Raw genomic sequence first — 18,185 nt, 5'->3', positions numbered from 1 at the left:
ATAATTCAGACTAGACGAGCAAGCATATGAAATGCGAATTCACGATCTAACATTGCCCAGAATCAATCTAGGGAAAGTAACTAGGTCAATATCAGTATTCATTTTTAGATACATTTTTATTCTCAAATAAAACTGATTCAGATACAAAGCAACACAGCTGAAGGAAGTCACAGTATATATACCTCCTATCACTCATACTGGTCATCCTCTAGGTTCGGGTTGAAAATAAATGTATTGGAGTTGGTCTCCATTTACACGTTGAAGGGTCCTTTCATGTGTCAGATCAGCGTGCTGCTGGTTTCAGTTGGTCTCCGGCGGTTCGAGCACTACGAGACAGCCAGTCCGACTGCTTTCCCCACTGTTTTATCCTAAATCAACGGGTGAGTAGCATGGTGCATTCTCGGATATAAACCGTGTGTAGCTAAGATATTTGTATGGCAGTTGTTGATTTTCTTAGCCAAAGCAAAGGTTTGGTAAAGTGCGTTGTTCTCGGCTAGACAACGTTAGCGAGCTGCTAACAGTAGTTAACTAATTGTAGCTAGCTAGTTCAACGTTAATTGATTAAGCTAGTTATCTATGAAGCCCAGCGTAATCCTTATAATTTAATTTAATTAACATGTTCACACGTTTTAATAGCTAAACGTTACCGTTTAACTTGGCTAGTTAACGACCATTGGACCAGCAGAGAGTGGTTGGAAGAGAAGCCTGTCTTTGGTGCAATCCTAGCTAAAGTTAGCTAGCCAGGACTTGAGATGCTAACTAGTCACCCCAAACCGTTAGTTCTAGCTATATTGGGTGTGTATGTATAGTTATTGTGATACTGTTAACCTATTCCCTTGAAAGATTTCACATTAAGAATCAGAACACAGGGCAAGGGATTTAGGGAGATGGACTGTCAATGTCTAGTTAGAGAGAAGCAAGTCCTTGGCAGAAGAGCCATGCCCTTTTAAACATAGCTATCCCCCGGTAAAGTGTCCCTTTGATTGTGTATTCGTGCTGCTAATCTAGATTCCCAAAATACAGAGATTTAAAAACACAAACAAATGCCAGCAAAGCCATGAGATTAGTGACAGCTGTTTAGGAGTCCAGATGGCCTCTGCAACCATACAGTAAACCTACACACATGATGGTGTTCTGTTCAGACAGAGACCAGAGACTAACATTGAGGGTTGAATTGTGCTTCATCCCTGTACATAATCTGCAGCCCTTGGATCTATGTACTTTTTAAGCTGTAATAATGATATGTACTTTTTATAATGTACCCTAAAAGCCTTCTACTGTACTTGAGCTGGATTTTCCGGGTTTCTGTTTTTGTGTTACATACAACAGCTGCTGCACAGCCGTGGTGCAGGACAGTTCTCTCCATCCTTGATTCTATTTCTGTGGCTGGCCCTGGGGAGGTCTTTGCCAAGCTCTGCTGGAGGGGAAGAAGGCTATGTAATCAATACTATGTAATCAATGGTGAACATTGTATCCCCTGGGCCCATTTATATCCCCTGAGTTTCATTCAATGTGGTTTTGGTTTATTCAATTGTTTTTGTCCAGTTAATAACTGCTAGGGGGTTGGTTGATGTCTGTAATTTATATAATTGTGATTAAGCAATGTAATGACAGCAGCCAACCTCAGTATTACACTCAATGACCACGTGAAATTGTACGTTACACAGTTGAGATTGAGGTTGTCATCCTAAAGGTCCAACATATTTTATGATTGCGCATCAGCTACTGTGTGGATGGGCGCTAGCGGGCGTATTAACAATGCTAGCAGACACTCGGCCCTCCGTGGAATGAGTTTGACAGCTGTGATGTAGACCGTCATGAAAGTAAAATAACCATTTATTTATTTACGAACAGTCGACTGAAGACTGGCCGGCCAGGCATTCGTGCGGTTGAGTCTGTTTCTGTGATAACATGGACTCTTAGCAACGTAATAACTTTGTTGTCCCTTGCTGAAACAAGAAAGGTGTTGTAGCAAACAATGAATAGAATGGGCTTGGAACCTCTAACCCTGGCGATTTTGACTATTAAACTCATGAGCAGTGTTCGTATACTCATACTAACCATACTATTTGTTATGTAAATTGAGTATGTAGTATGCTTATTGGCCATAGTATGGATATATTTAGTATGCCAAAAGTTCCCGGATGTCGTACTAAATTCTCCAAAATATGATGTATACACGCAGTGGATACAATTTTTGTACTTTTAGGGCCCATAATGCAATTCTTCAGAAACTGGACGTGGCTTCGCAATGTTTTCAGATTTGAAGAAAATAATGGAAGATATGCAGCCAAAGTCCAACGAGAGCGGATACAAATTCATTGTTTTGAACTAATTACGACAAATGTTGAGCAATGTAATGTTGGCTGACAATTTGTTAGCTACGCTATCCTTACGAACAGCATATCATTACAGCAGTATGTACCGCCCGTATGTTAGCTGGTTACCTAACGTTAGTTGGCTACTAATACATCGATCTTGCCAGGCAGTATATTAATTATATGCTATCTAACTAACTAACAAGCTAGCAAGAGTATCAACTTCTGGCAGACAGGCGACTAGTATGCTCAGCTGAAACATACCGTTTGTTTACAGTATACTAAAATGAAGTAATAGTATGTAGTAGATACTCCTTAAGTATACGGTATGTTAGTATGGGTATTCGAACACAGCTATGGTTACACTCACAATGACTGCTTGGTATTGTGATGCCATAATGTCCATGGTAATGTTGAATGCTCATTCAAATGATGTTAGCTGATATGGCTCATGGAATGTAGTTTTTGTAATGTCAGTTGAGTTGAATCAACAAATCACAGCACATGTTGATGGGTACACTTCCTGCTTTTACTTCCTGCTTTGGTCCTAAGTGTACATCCGCCAGTCCACCCATTATGCCGTCATTGACTTGAATGGGGACTCCCGGTCTATTCATTCTATTTCTATGGCAGCACATGCGGTCAGGAAAGGAGAATATGTGAGTGTAAATGATTTGTTGCTATTCTAATGGTTATCACGGAGCCCGTGGTCATTTGGCTGGCCAATTACCGTCATACAAAATTCCATGACCGCCACTGTCCGAGCAGCAGCACTGCAGAGATGCCTGGTAAAGAGCTGCGCAGTGGCATTACCAATTAATTAAACAAGACTGGGTTGAGCGGGTGTTGTCTCACAGAACAGAGAAAGCACAAGCTGCTCCCTGATATTGTGTCGGCCTATAGGCAGGGCACCTTTTGTAAAATAGATATTGGCCTCTATGGTACTCCCTGCTAAAATAAAGATGAGCTGAAACGCTCCAAATATACCCACATGTAATTTAGGCTGAGCATTTCTATATTTAGATATTTTTCCCTTTCTACATCACAAACTTGGCTGAGAATTGCCCAGGAGGAGCAGGTCCCTTGGCTGTGTATTAGTAAGCACAGTTACTCAGGTAGAGAGGGTGGGGAATACAAAGCAACGCAAAGGAACGCGCTAACATCAAACGCTCGTTACCCAGCCCAACAGCTCATAAAGAATATTCTCTCAGAGGTTTTTGCTTGCCGTCTGGATAGCCTTATTACCTCTCCTGTGGCCTGTCCTGGCTGCTTGGTCACGGTCCCCTAGCCAGGCTACTCTCCCTCTCCTTACTGTATTGCCAGATGAGGGTGTCTCCACCCCCCCTCCCCCCCAGCTCTTCTCTCTTTGGAAGCAGATGTCACCCTCGTCTGCTCCGTTGCGTCTTGAATACCAACCTCAATATGTAATGGAGACGAGTCACGAGTGTGTCACTTTGCAGTGCTCAGTCTGCCAAACTTATTCTCCTAGCATTCTGGCTGGCACCCATAGACTCTCTCTCCATTAGCTGACCATGAGTAGGAGACTCCGATGCCTGACCTGGCAGCACTCCACAGGTGGATCACTGTGAAACCAGTGCCAGAGGAGAGACAGACTTTGGGGGCTGCACTGGAATAAAATAAACCCGCATGTTAGTTGTTTAGTCACTTTAGTGTGGGTTTGTGAGATACATGGATGAGTTGGTGACCTTGAGCTTGCTGGAGTGACGTGAGTTTATAGTCCCTGTGCCAAACAATGCCAGGGTAACCTGTCTAAATGACTATCTCCCCGTTGCACTCACATCTTTAGCCATGACATGCTTTGAAAGGCTGGTCATGGCTCCACACCATCATTCCAGACACCCTGGACCCACTCCAATTCACACACTGCCCCAACTGATCCACAGACGACGCAATCTCTATTGCACTCCACACTACCCTCTCCCACCTGGACAAGAGGGCCACTTGTGCGAGAATGCTGTTCATTGACTACAGCTCAGCTCCAAGCACATCACTAAGCTCAGGAACATGGGACTGAACAACTGCATCCTGGATTTCCTGACGGGCCGCCCCCAGGTAGTGAGGGTAGGCAACAACACATCCGCCACACAGACCTTCAACACGGGGGGGCCCCTCAGGGTGCGTGCTTAGTCCCTTCCTGTACTCCATGTTCACCCACGACTGTGTGACCGCGCACGACTCCAAAACCTTTTGAAGTTTGCTGACGAGACAAGTGGTAGGCCTGACCGCCAACGACGATGCACACGCCCATTTGATCATTCCTTAGTGACTTGAACACTGGGAACTTGACCCGCTCCACATAGTCAGAGCTGTGGTGGAGCTGGTTAAGAGTTTCAAGTTCCCAGTGTCCATGTCACTAAGGAATGATCATGGTCCACACACGTCACTAAGGAATGACCATGGTCCACACACCCCAACACAGTCGTGAAGAAGGCATGATAACGCCTCTTCCCCCTCAGGAGGCTGAAAAGATTTGGCATGGACCCTCAGATCCTTAACAAGTTACACAGCTGCACCATTGAGAACATCTTGACTGGATGCATCATGGCGTGGTATGGGAACTGCTTGGCATCCGACCGCAAGGCGCTACAAAGGGTAGTGCATACGGCCCGGTACATCACTGGGGCAGAGCTCCCTGCCATCCAGGACCTCTATAGCAGATGGTGTCGGAAGGCCCCTAAAAATGTTCAGACTCCAGCCACCCAAGTCATAGACTGTTCTCTCTGCTACCGCACAGCAAGCGGTACCAATGCAGCAAGTCTGGAACCAACAAGACCCTGAACAGCTTCTACCCCCCCAAGCCATAAGACTGTTAACCAACTAACTACCCGGACTATCTGCATGGATCCTTTTTGCATTAACTCTTCTGACTTTTCACATTCTCTGCTGATACTATTTGTATCTATCCTGTTGCCTAGTCACTTACCTATATGTACATATCTACCTCAATTTCCTTGTACCCCTGCACATCGGCTCGGTTCTGGTACCCCGGGTATATAGCCAAGTTGTCGTTCCTCATTGTGTATTATTTTTCTCTCCGTGTTGTTGGGAAGGGCCCGTGAGGAAGCATTTCACTGTTCGTCTACACGTATTTTATGTGACAAATACAATTAGATTTGATCCCCTGCTGCAGAGAGACTGTTACATGTGATACACTTGTGTAGCATCGGAAGTTTCTGTCTCCTCCACATTCCAGCCCTGCAATTATACCCATGGACCTGCTGCATCTGCGGAATGACAGTTCAGTCCTCCTTTTTGAAATAAACTCAAAGACAAAGGGGTTGAATGAGGCTCCTTTTGTTAGACTCTTCCCCTCTGTACAATGAGACGCTAATGGAAACCACCCACACACACAGCTGAGACTTGTGTGTGTGTGCGTATAAATGAGCCTAGAGAGCCCCGGGCTTTGTCATCACTCTCCCCCCGGCTTCCATGCATCTTTAATACAGTATAGTGACAGTGTGGATATCATATTAGGCCTTACACTGGGTCCATAGACTTAAGTAGGCGTGGTTGACAGACGGAACGGTGGTCACCTGGCTGTTTCAAACTCACTGATCTGTTTGTAGCCTGGTGTGTGTATGACCATTTGTGTTTTCTCTCCGCCCAGACAGCTTCCAACATGGAACAATTTATTCATTTTTTTAGCCAAGAAGTACGTGGCACACTAGGACTAAATCTGGTGTTGTGAAATCTGTTTCGAGACTCTAAGGTAAACATGAGAAATAAAGTCTTAAACTTTAAACTGCTCATTTTTTTTTTTTTCTTTAAACTATGAAATAAATAAAAAAAGACATGTGAATTTCACAAAACAGATATGGTCCTGCGTATGACCGATAGGGGGGGTGAATCAGTTCAATGTACCTCAGTCCTGGATACCAGACGGTGCTCACCTTACTGCTGTCCCCCACCCACTCAGCAACGATGGTAGGTCATGCTGTTTTTAGGTTCTCTGCTGTGTTACTCCCCCCCCCCCCCCCCCCCCCATGTTCTCAGGTCAGTACATGGGACTTCATATCTCACCTCTCATCAGAGTGATGGCTCCCTGTAGTGATGTATAACAGTGTTCTCAGGTCAGTACATGGGACTTCATATCTCACCTCTCATCAGTGTGATGGCTCCCTGCAGTGATGTATGATAGCGTGTTCGTATACATCCAACAATCTGTTGTTAACGCCACATATGGTGTTCGATAGCTTGCGCTTTGTACTTGTAGAGCAATCATTGTACAATTTCTCAATCCAGACCATCACACACTTTATTTTTTTACATGGCATCTTGTAGTCTGGTTCTAGATAATGCCATCAGGCATTGAAGCCAATATCCTCTGCTATTGACAATGGCTACATGTCAACTGCAATCTTTTCTGTAATCAGCGGTGTGATTTTTCTCACTCCGTCCCTCATCGCTCCTGTCTGTTTGGGTCTCACCGTGCCTCCCTTTCAGATGGTTAAGCATTGCACCTGTACTGCCACTCTAGCTCATATCCACCTCCCTAAAACTTCACCACCTTCTCATTTAACTACTCAAAGTATTGTCATTTGGCCATGCAGGACTTCGCCTCCCTTTCTCGCTCTTTGCCATTTGTCCAACTGTGAACAACGACGGCGCTTTATAACCGCGGTAAATCATGTGAAAGATGCATATCTCCTAGCATTGTTGCGTTAGGTATTTTGTTCAATTTCAAAAGTTTCCATTTTATGGTAATGATGATGAGAACCTGTTAGTGGTAGTTTTGTGATAACTGCACTGTGACATTTATGTTTTAGAAAACCAAACACCATTTTTCGGTTCGGGATTTTTTTTTCCCCTAAAGGTTAAGAATCCCAATTTTCGTTTAAACGTTCACACCCTTACTGTGAGGTGTCATTATCGAGGCTAAAATGTGGACAAAGCATGAAGTGGGAAGCAATTGAAGAGTGTTAACCAGGTTGTGAATAAATGGCTCAGCGGTGTCAAAATTATTCTCATGGAGAGGTGTGTGTGTGTGTGGGGTGGGGGGGGGGGGTTACTTTAATCAGTAAATGGCCTGTGTGTTTCCTTAGTCTTTCTGGACCAGACACCAGAGAGCACATCAAAGTGTCCTGTAGGAATGACATCACCTGACGTAAGACAATGAGAGTGAATTACAGCTGGTTTAAATTGAAACCGTTAACTCAGTAGGTGACAGGGAAGACGTACATATTATCTCCCACAGAAATATAACCCCCTAACAGCATGCTATAATGATGTCAATGGAAGATGCTCTAAGGATTAGGAAATGAAAAAAGTTAGTGTAAATCTGTGATGCTTGCTTCTGTTGCCCATCATGCAGTGGCAACTAGACAGACTGCCAGCTGGACTAGTTTATTGACAGCCCATCTTTATTCCCTTGTGTTTTTGCCATAGTGTGCCACAAACTTTACCCAAATGTGCAATGGAACAGTCGGACTGGTCTGACAAATGCCCAGACTGCTGAACATTCTTGGGGGTTAGGGGACCCGGTCCAGTGACCCAAGTATCTGAAACATAACTCTGTACTGTCCCCTGTCCCCCCCCCCCCCCCGTGATTAGGCTCCCACATTACTTGCACTCTTCCTCTATCTATAACAGGAGGTTGGTGGCACCTTAATTGGGGAGGACGGGCTTGTGGTAATGGCTTGAGTGGAATGGTATCAAACACATGGACGAGAGGAAACTAACGCTACTTTTCAAGTCGTGGCCAACTCTCAACAGCGTTACCCTTTTCAGCTCCCAGAGCCACGACTTGAAAAGTAGCGTTAGTTTCCTCTCGTCCATGTGTTTGATACCATTCCACTCAAGCCATTACCACAAGCCCGTCCTCCCCAATTAAGGTGCCACCAACCTCCTGTGATAGATAGAGGAAGAGTGCAAGTAATGTGCAGCAGCTGGGCGTTACCCTTTTCCAAGATGGCTGTACTTCATTGCACAAAGGAATAACCTCAACCAAATTCTAAAGACTGGTGACATCCAGTGGAAGCGGTAGGAACTGCAAACAAGTGCCTAAGAAATATCGTTTCCCCATGAGAACCCAATGAAAAGACAGTGACCTCAAAAATAAATCATTCTGAATGGTTAGTCCTCTGGGTTTTGCCTGCTACATAAGTTCTGTTATACTCACAGACATGATTCAAACAGTTTTTTAGAAACTTCAGTTTTCTATCCAAATCTACTAATAATATGCATATCTCATACATCTTATATTCTTGGCATGAGTAGCAGGAAGTTGAAATTGGGCACGCTATTTATCCAAAAGTGAAAATGCTGCAGTTCGTTTCAGAATGGGTGGCAAGGAATAAGTTAGTCCTAAATATTTAATAAACTAAAACCATTGTATTTGGGACAAACCATTCACTAAACTCTAAACCTTAACTAAATATTGTAATGAATGTGGTAATTGAGCAAGTTAAGGAGACTAAACTGCTTGGACTAACCCTGGATTGTAAACTGTCATGGTCAAAACATCCATACAACAGTAGCTAGGATGGGGAGGAGTCTGTCCATAATAAAGCACTGCTCTGCATTCTTAACAACACTATCAACAAGGCAGGTCCTGCAGGTCCTAGGTTTGTTGCACCTGGACTACTGTTCAGTCGTGTGGTCAGGTGCCACAGAGGGACTTAGGAAAATTGCAATTTGCTCAGAATAGAGCAGCGGGACTGGCCCTTGGATGTACACAGTGCGCTAACATGAGTAATATGCATGTCAATCTCTCCTGACACAAAGTGGAGGAGAGATTGACTTCATCACTACTTGTAAGAGGTATTGACATGTTGAATGCACAGAGTTGTCTGTCTGAACTACTATCACACAGCTCAGACACCCATGCATACCCCACAAGACATGCCACCAGAAGTCTCTTCACAGTCCCCAAGTCCAGAACAGACTATGAGAGGTGCACAGTACTACATAGAGCCATGACTACATGGAACTCTATTCCACATTTAAGTAACTCATGCAGGCAGTAAAATTAGATTTAGAAATGTGAAATACACATTATGGAACAGCGGGGACTGTGAAGCAACACATGGGCACAGACACATGCATTCATACACACTATACACACACGTTCACATGGATTTTGTGTTGTAGATATGTGGTAGTAGAGTATGGGCCTAAGGGCACACTTAATATGTTGTGAATGTATTGTAATGTTGTTGTTTTTTAAACTAACTGCCTTCATGTTGCTGGACCCCAGGAAGAGTAGGCAGTAGCTAAATACACTGCCACCTACACTGAGTGTTCAAAACATTTAAGGACATCTTCCTAATATTGAGTTGCGCCCCCCCGAAACGGTTCCACAGGGATGCTGGTCAACTTTAACTCCAATGCTTCCCAAGGTTGTCAAGTTGGCTGGACGTCCTTTGGATGGTGGACCATTTTTGGTACACGCGGGAACTGTTTAGGGTGAAGAATGTAACAGCATTGCAGTTCTTGACACAAACCGGGGCGTCTGGCACCTACTACCAAACCCCGTTCAAAGGCACTTAAATATTTTGTCTCACCCTCAATGCCACCCATACACAATCCATATCTCAAATGTTTCAAGGCTTAAAAATCCTTCTTTAACCAGTCTCTTCCCCTTCATTTGCTTCTCTCTCGTTTTTCCATCCCATCTTTTATCATTTGGGTTAATCTTCATTTGCCATATTCGATTAATACAGGCAGGTCCTTTAATATTTTAATTGTGTGGTTGGGGAATGGGGATAACCAATGATATCTCTTCTCGCACCTGATGACGAAGACTGGTCACCATGGCAACTTAGGTTCCGTTTGGGCAGATGTTGCGCTGGGTGGGTGGGGGGAATTGGGGGAGCTGAGCTGGGCCATGGCTCTCTGTCTGAGAAATCGGGTTAGGCGTTGCCATGAGCTGTCTCTCAATAAGACTAATCAGATTTCTCTGCATGTCTGTGTGTCTGTCGCTGCATGTCTGTGTCTCTGTATGTCTATTTCTGTCATTACAGAAAGTGATTGGGGATCCATAACTAATGTCTTTAGTCTTGGTAAAGAATGCTGGCTGACGATTCCTCTGCTCTAGGATACATGAACTAGGCTACTATGCTCAGTGCTGGGCAGAACTGTCTAGGCAGACCTGGGGACTGTAAGGGAAAGGCCTATATTACAGCAGCACTGTCTGGCTGCACTGGATGACATAAAACGTCCAGGTTTTAAACGATAGTGTATTTTTAAATAGTTTCAAAATGCTGACCGCCGCCTCTCAGATTCAAGATGGGTGATGTGCAGTGCACAGTCTTTCACTCGGATCTTGTGACCATTTGATCTGAACCGACTGTGCCTCGAGTATGTCGACAGAATCAAACCTTTTAGACGTTAATGTTAGTTGTCCTTCATTATATTTGTCAAACATGACTGGCTTTTAGCCTATATTTATATAATTCAAAATCTCATTCAAGTTCAGCTTCATTTTCTGGTGCTTCCTTAATGTCAGCATCAGTTTTAACATGAGGCTGTAGCCAATATGCATATCACCTACACTTTGATCTGTAGTTTTTTTTTTTATATATATATATATATATCAAAAAATATATTTTTATATTTTTCCAATGTTGGCCTCTGATCCAAACCTGGCCGGGCACTTAATGTTTGATTTAGTTTAAAAAAAATGTTTTTAATTACATGTCCATTTCGACATGTTAAATGTATATTCTTCTTGTCCGACTATATTCAGTTTTACTTGTCCCGGACAAGATGGCGTTAATGTCGAGCCCTGCTATTCTGTCGACTGCTTTTCTCAAACTCATTATTTATCAACTCAAATCAATCAAATCAAATTTTATTTGTCACATACACATGGTTAGCAGATGTTAATGCGAGTGTAGCGAAATGCTTGTGCTTCTAGTTCCGACAATGCAGTAATAACAAGTAATCTAACTAACAATTCCAAAACTACTGTCTTGTACACAGTGTAAGGGGATAAAGAATATGCACATAAGGATATATGAATGAGTGATGGTACAGAGCAGCATAGGCAAGATACAGTAGATGGTATCGAGTACAGTATGTATAAATTAGATGAGTATGTAAACAAAGTGGCATAGTTTAAAGTGGCTAGTGATACATGTATTACATAAGGATACAGTCGATGATATAGAGTACAGTATATACGTATGCATATGAGATGAATAATGTAGGGTAAGTAACATTATATAAGGTAGCATTGTTTAAAGTGGCTAATGATATATTTACATCATTTCCCATCAATTCCCATTATTAAAGTGGCTGGAGTTGAGTCAGTGTCAGTGTGTTGGCAGCAGCCACTCAGTGTTAGTGGTGGCTGTTTAACAGTCTGATGGCCTTGAGATAGAAGCTGTTTTTCAGTCTCTCGGTCCCAGCTTTGATGCACCTGTACTGACCTCGCCTTCTGGATGATAGCGGGGTGAACAGGCAGTGGCTCGGGTGGTTGATGTCCTTGATGATCTTTATGGCCTTCCTGTGACATCGGGTGGTGTAGGTGTCCTGGAGGGCAGGTAGTTTGCCCCCGGTGATGCGTTGTGCAGACCTCACTACCCTCTGGAGAGCCTTACGGTTGAGGGCGGTGCAGTTGCCATACCAGGCGGTGATACAGCCCGCCAGGATGCTCTCGATTGTGCATCTGTAGAAGTTTGTGAGTGCTTTTGGTGACAAGCCGAATTTCTTCAGCCTCCTGAGGTTGAAGAGGCGCTGCTGCGCCTTCTTCACGATGCTGTCTGTGTGAGTGGACCAATTCAGTTTGTCTGTGATGTGTATGCCGAGGAACTTAAAACTTGCTACCCTCTTCACTACTGTTGCATCGATGTGGATAGGGGGGTGTTCCCTCTGCTGTTTCCTGAAGTCCACAATCATCTCCTTAGTTTTGTTGACGTTGAGTGTGAGGTTATTTTCCTGACACCACACTCCGAGGGCCCTCACCTCCTCCCTGTAGGCCGTCTCGTCGTTGTTGGTAATCAAGCCTACCACTGTTGTGTCGTCCGCAAACTTGATGATTGAGTTGGAGGCGTGCGTGGCCACGCAGTCGTGGGTGAACAGGGAGTACAGGAGAGGGCTCAGAACGCACCCTTGTGGGGCCCCAGTGTTGAGGATCAGCGGGGAGGAGATGTTGTTGCCTACCCTCACCACCTGGGGGCGGACCGTCAGGAAGTCCAGTACCCAGTTGCACAGGGCGGGGTCGAGACCCAGGGTCTCGAGCTTGATGACGAGCTTGGAGGGTACTATGGTGTTGAATGCCGAGCTGTAGTCGATGAACAGCATTCTCACATAGGTATTCCTCTTGTCCAGATGGGTTAGGGCAGTGTGCAGTGTGGTTTAGATTGCATCGTCTGTGGACCTATTTGGGCGGTAAGCAAATTGGAGTGGGTCTAGGGTGTCAGGTAGGGTGGAGGTGATATGGTCCTTGACTAGTCTCTCAAAGCACTTCATGATGACGGATGTGAGTGCTACGGGGCGGTAGTCGTTTAGCTCAGTTACCTTAGCTTTATTGGGAACAGGAACAATGGTGGCCCTCTTGAAGCATGTGGGAACAGCAGACTGGTATAGGGATTGATTGAATATGTCCGTAAACACACCGGCCAGCTGGTCTGCGCATGCTCTGAGGGCGCGGCTGGGGATGCCGTCTGGGCCTGCAGCCTTGCGAGGGTTAACACGTTTAAATGTCTTCCTCACCTCGGCTGCAGTGAAGGAGAGACCGCATGTTTTCGTTGCAGGCCGTGTCAGTGGCACTGTATTGTCCTCAAAGCGGGCAAAAAAGTTATTTAGTCTGCCTGGGAGCAAGACATCCTGGTCCGTGACTGGGCTGGATTTCTTCCTGTAGTCCGTGATTGACTGTAGACCCTGCCACATGCCTCTTGTGTCTGAGCCGTTGAATTGAGATTCTACTTTGTCTCTGTACTGGCGCTTAGCTTGTTTCATAGCCTTGCGGAGGGAATAGCTGCACTGTTTGTATTCGGTCATGTTACCAGACACCTTGCCCTGATTAAAAGCAGTGGTTCGCGCTTTTAGTTTCACACGAATGCTGCCATCAATCCACGGTTTCTGGTTAGGGAATGTTTTAATCGTTGCTATGGGAACGACATCTTTAACGCACGTTCTAATGAACTCGCACACCGAATCAGTGTATTCGTCAATGTTGTTATCTGACGCAATACGAAACATCTCCCAGTCCACGTGATGGAAGCAGTCTTGGAGTGTGGAGTCAGCTTGGTCGGACCAGCGTTGGACAGACCTCAGCGTGGGAGCCTCTTGTTTTAGTTTCTGTCTGTAGGCAGGGATCAACAAAATGGAGTCATCTGACAAGATGGCGTTAATGTCGAGCCCTGCTATTCTGTCGACTGCTTTTCTCAAACTCATTATTTATCAACTCATCTGACATGTTCATCTCTTCTTATTCTTTCTTCGTGAAAATAAGGCTATATTAGATTATAATTGATGACGTGAGCTACATAACCTAATTTTGAAAGACTCTGTGATACACATGGTCATGGACAGGATATTAATGAGTATGGCAATAACAGGGTTTGTGATTGACGTAATATAAAATAGAATTTTGTGATTTTTTATTTTTTTTTTCAAGGGAAAAGGTCATCTCAGTCATGTTTTGTGTATGCCATGGTTAGCGGGATTGCAGCTGTGTGGGTGTGTGTTTGTCAGAGGTCTGTGTGTGGGCGTGTTAGTTTGTTATTACACCATCACTGACCGACTCATCCACGGCTCATATCTTGGGACAGTGTCTTTGTTGTTGCAGTGCTCATGACTAGGGTTTAGTTGCAGGAACTTGGTTACAGAGATTTACTGAGATTTCCCGCCCGAACCCACTTCCTTTTCCAGGGATAAATAATTGAGAAACCGGTAAAATATAAAGATTTATTTCTATCAACAGCATGACGTGAAATGGAATTGTTAAATTATATGCAATGTCTAAATCTGGCTTCTCTATGGCTTCTGTCTGCATGATCAATCATCAATGCTGAGAGTGGGGACAGGCGGTGCATCTCATACGGATTCGCATTTTACAATGCATGTATCATATTGTTTTCTTGCGACAGGTACATTTGCTGCAGCATAGCCTATGCGTGCCTAATTTACACATCACCATCTGGCTTGGGGGGGGGGGGTCACCTTATTTTTTACTTGTAAAAAAGCAGCTGCACTATTTTTTTTATTTTTTTTAACCCTATCACTCAAATATTGTTGCTTTAAAGGGTAGGGAGGATGTGTTTTTACTGACCAAAGTAACAACACCATGTGGTCAAAGTCTTAGTTAGTTGTCACGATCTGCTTACCTATAACTACTATTTTTATATTTAACTTATTTCCAGATATCTTTAACTACCCACAATGCACTATTTCTCAACGTCATATGGAGGATATACTCTGCTAAAGAGTTCATATGCTAGCTCAGGCTGGGTAACGTTAGCAACACCTTGATTTTTTTCACAGACTTTGTGGCTGTATTATCTAGTTGGAAAGCTTTAGCATTGCAGGCTCTGGTGCCTTCTTGCAGTGGACTCAAAACGAAAGAGAATCATTCTTGCTTGCTCTAATTGTGTAACAGTGGTACCTCGTCTCTTCTCCTTTTTGTTTTGTCTACTATTTGTCATGTTCTCTGCCAAGTAGGCTACGCAAGTTTTTTAACTTTTTTTCACCTTGACATCTGGGAGCTATCCATTTAGAAATGTTCTCGCTATTGAATTTCCCACTCTTACTTACAGATTGATGTCTGGGGCCCATTCGATGGTATCTGCTCTTTTTTGTTCTGCGGTTGTTTTTGTTTTGTGTTGTTTTAACTGATCATCAGTAGTTGGGCTCTAGCATGTCGACCGTAGCCGTGCTGGTTGTCTAGGCTGGCTAGGCTAATAGCTAACTTTAGCTGGCTGGCTAACCTTTTTATTATAATTTTGTTAATTACTGGCTAAGAACTGAATATTAGTGATGCACCGATATGACATTTTTGGCCGATAACGTTATTTTCCTTGCCCCCCCCCCAAAAAAACATATTTAAAATGCTAGTGGCCATTTTAAGCATTCTAGTACATTTAAATACACTGCTCCAAAAAATAAAGGGAACACTAAAATAAAACATCCTAGATCTGAATGAATGAAATATTCTTATTAAATACTTTTTTTCTTTACATAGTTGAATGTGCTGACAACAAAATCACGCATTATCAATGGAAATCAAATTTATTAACCCATGGAGGTCTGGATTTGGAGTCACACTCAAAATGAGTGGAAAACCACACTACAGGCTGATTCAACTTTGATGTAATGTCCTTAAAACAAGTCAAAATGAGGCTCAGTAGTGTGTGTGCCTGTATGACCTCCCTACAACGCCTGGGCATGCTCCTGATGAGGTGGCGGATGGTCTCCTGAGGGATCTCCTCCCAGACCTGGACTAAAGCATCTGCCAACTCATGGACAGTCTGTGGTGCAATGGAGCGAGACATGGATGGAGCGAGACATGATGTCCCAGATGTGTTCAATTGGATTCAGGTCTGGGGAACGGGCGGGCCAGTCCATAGCATCAATGCCTTCCTCTTGCAAGAACTGCTGACACACTCCAGCCACATGAGGTCTAGCATTGTCTTGCATTAGGAGGAACCCAGGGCCAACCGCACCAGCATATGGTCTCACAAGGGGTCTGAGGATCTCATCTCAGTACCTAATGGCAGTCAGGCTACCTCTGGCGGGCTGTGCGGCCCCCCCAAAGAAATGCCACCCCACACCATGACTGACCCACCTCCAAACCGGTCATGCTGGAGGATGTTGCAGGCAGCAGAACGTTCTCCACGGCGTGTCCAGACTGTCACGTCTGTCACATGTGCTCAGTGTGAACCTGTTTTCATCTGTGAAGAGCACAGGGCGCCAGTGGCGAATTTGCCAATCTTGGTGTTCTCTGGCAAATGCCAAATGTCCTGCACGGTGTTAGGCTGTAAGCACAACCCCCACCTATGGACGTCGGGCCCTCATACCACCCTCATGGAGTCTTTTTCTGACCGTTTGAGCAGACACATACACATTTGTGGCCTGCTGGAGGTCATTTTGCAGGGCTCTGGCAGTGCTCCTCCTTGCACTATGCTGGCTGTATTGGTGCTACAGTGGTTCTTCCTTTAAAGTTGTGGCACACCTTGTGTGCTGCCGCAGAACTCTGTGGCACGTCATTCAAATGTGACATTTTTCTGTTATTGCTAGTTTGACCACCAGAGGGCATCTTTGAGAAGCATTTGATAGTATTCCGTATTGGCATTACCAGACAATTTTTAAAACCTTTTTTTGTAATAACATAGTATAAGTGATTGATTTTAAGAAATTTGCCTTAATTAATATTATGGTGTTTCTATTCAGAGGAAAAACGAAGTCCTCAGGGTTTTCGTTAGGATTGAATGGAAAATATGACTCTGTACAACGTGACGGTAGGGAGTAGACTACAGGATTGGAGGTTTCTCCAAATTGTTTGCCTTCACTAGATGGCTTTCTTCCAATATTTCGGTAAATCGGTGATATTTATTCCCATAGTAATTCGTTGTTCAATGTGTTTGTTTATTAGGCTACTGTGCAGTCTACAATACATACTGTAGTAAACATGGGAAAGTGCCTAATTCCTTACATAAGGGAGAGCAGGCCATGTCTGTACTCTGCAGTAAACATGGGAAAGTGCCTAATTCCTTACATTAGGGAGAGCAGGCCATGTCTGTACTCTGCAGTGAACATGGGAAAGTGCCTAATTCCTTACATAAGGGAGAGCAGGCCATGTCTGTACTAGAGGTCGACCGATTGGGATTTTTCAACACCGATACCGATTTTATTGGAGGACCGAAAAAAGCCGATACGGATTAATCGGACGGTTTTTATTTTTCTCTTTAGGATGGAACAGAAAATATGGCGCTGTACAACGTGACGCTCGTAAATAAACTTCCAGACACACATGAGACCACTCTTGACCATTTTACTTGCTCTAGCAGAGCAGGTTAACCAGAGCGTTGGTGACTGTGCTGCTGGAAACAATTTAATTTCCCTTTTTTTCGGACGTTTACTGACACAGGCCATATTCAACCGGTGTTGAGCACTCGTAAATGCATTATTCTGCGTTCTGGTACAGTCAGACGAGAGTGCTCTGAAATCGGAGTAGATTGCCAGAGCGAATTTACAAAATCACCCGAATGTCCCTTGAACACACAACGACTATGCCATTTAGCTAAGCTAAGAATGACGGGAATAATCAAGTCAATAAACGTTGGGTTGTTAGTTAGCCTATAGTTAATATACTGTCAAGTTTGATGTATAACTACTAACGTTAAGTAGATAGCTAACATACCGGTACATACTACTGTAATGATATGCTATGTGGTTGGTAAGGACAGCGTAGCTAACAAATTGTCAGCCAACATAACGTGTAAGGTAACTTATTTGAAAAGTCATTACTTTATTGCTTTGAGTAGCAAGCTACCCCTTGGTCGTTAGGGCAAATCTGGTCTATGATGGGGGGTTTCAGACCTAGCTCGGCTATTAGACTATTCTTTAATGGTTGAACAGTCTATTGTTCAGCTATTAACCCCTCTCCCCAACTTGCAACAAATTGTGGTGTTCCTTTCCCTCTTCCAAGCGTTATCATTCTGCGCCTGAGTGGCTCGCTTGGGGGCTGGCAGGATATGGCAGCATCTTCGGTTGTGCATCAAGAATTCTGCACCTTTGTATGAAGGTGTGGTTATTCACAGGCAAATTGTTATGCTATAATTGTTCTGAAAGCAACAACAACAAAAATCGGACACAATGGAAGTCTAAGCGGATACCTACGAAGAAGGACTGTGTGATGATGGCATCTCAGGTAAGCAGCACTGGGCGTTCTTCCATCCAACT

The 18,185-nt window shown here is 44.1% G+C and overlaps 1 protein-coding gene across 2 annotated transcripts in view; it reads left to right on the top strand.

Moving 5' to 3' along the window:
- Window positions 1-187: 187 nt before the first annotated feature.
- The window catches only part of LOC139368931 (protein NDRG3-like), a 54,860-nt gene continuing 36,862 nt past the window's right edge, over window positions 188-18,185 (top strand). Inside the window, exon 1 of one of the 2 annotated variants that reach the window (XM_071108431.1) lies at window positions 188-380. The gene's annotated coding sequence lies outside the window, so the exon portion shown is untranslated. The remainder of the gene's footprint in view (window positions 381-18,185) is intronic. The other variant, XM_071108433.1, reaches the window with a different exon arrangement.

The sequence above is a fragment of the Oncorhynchus clarkii genome, chromosome 16 (assembly GCF_045791955.1).
Source record: "Oncorhynchus clarkii lewisi isolate Uvic-CL-2024 chromosome 16, UVic_Ocla_1.0, whole genome shotgun sequence".
NCBI lineage: Eukaryota > Metazoa > Chordata > Actinopteri > Salmoniformes > Salmonidae > Oncorhynchus > Oncorhynchus clarkii.
Note: the sequence above shows the minus strand (reverse complement) of the source record. Positions and strands in the feature narration are given on the sequence as shown.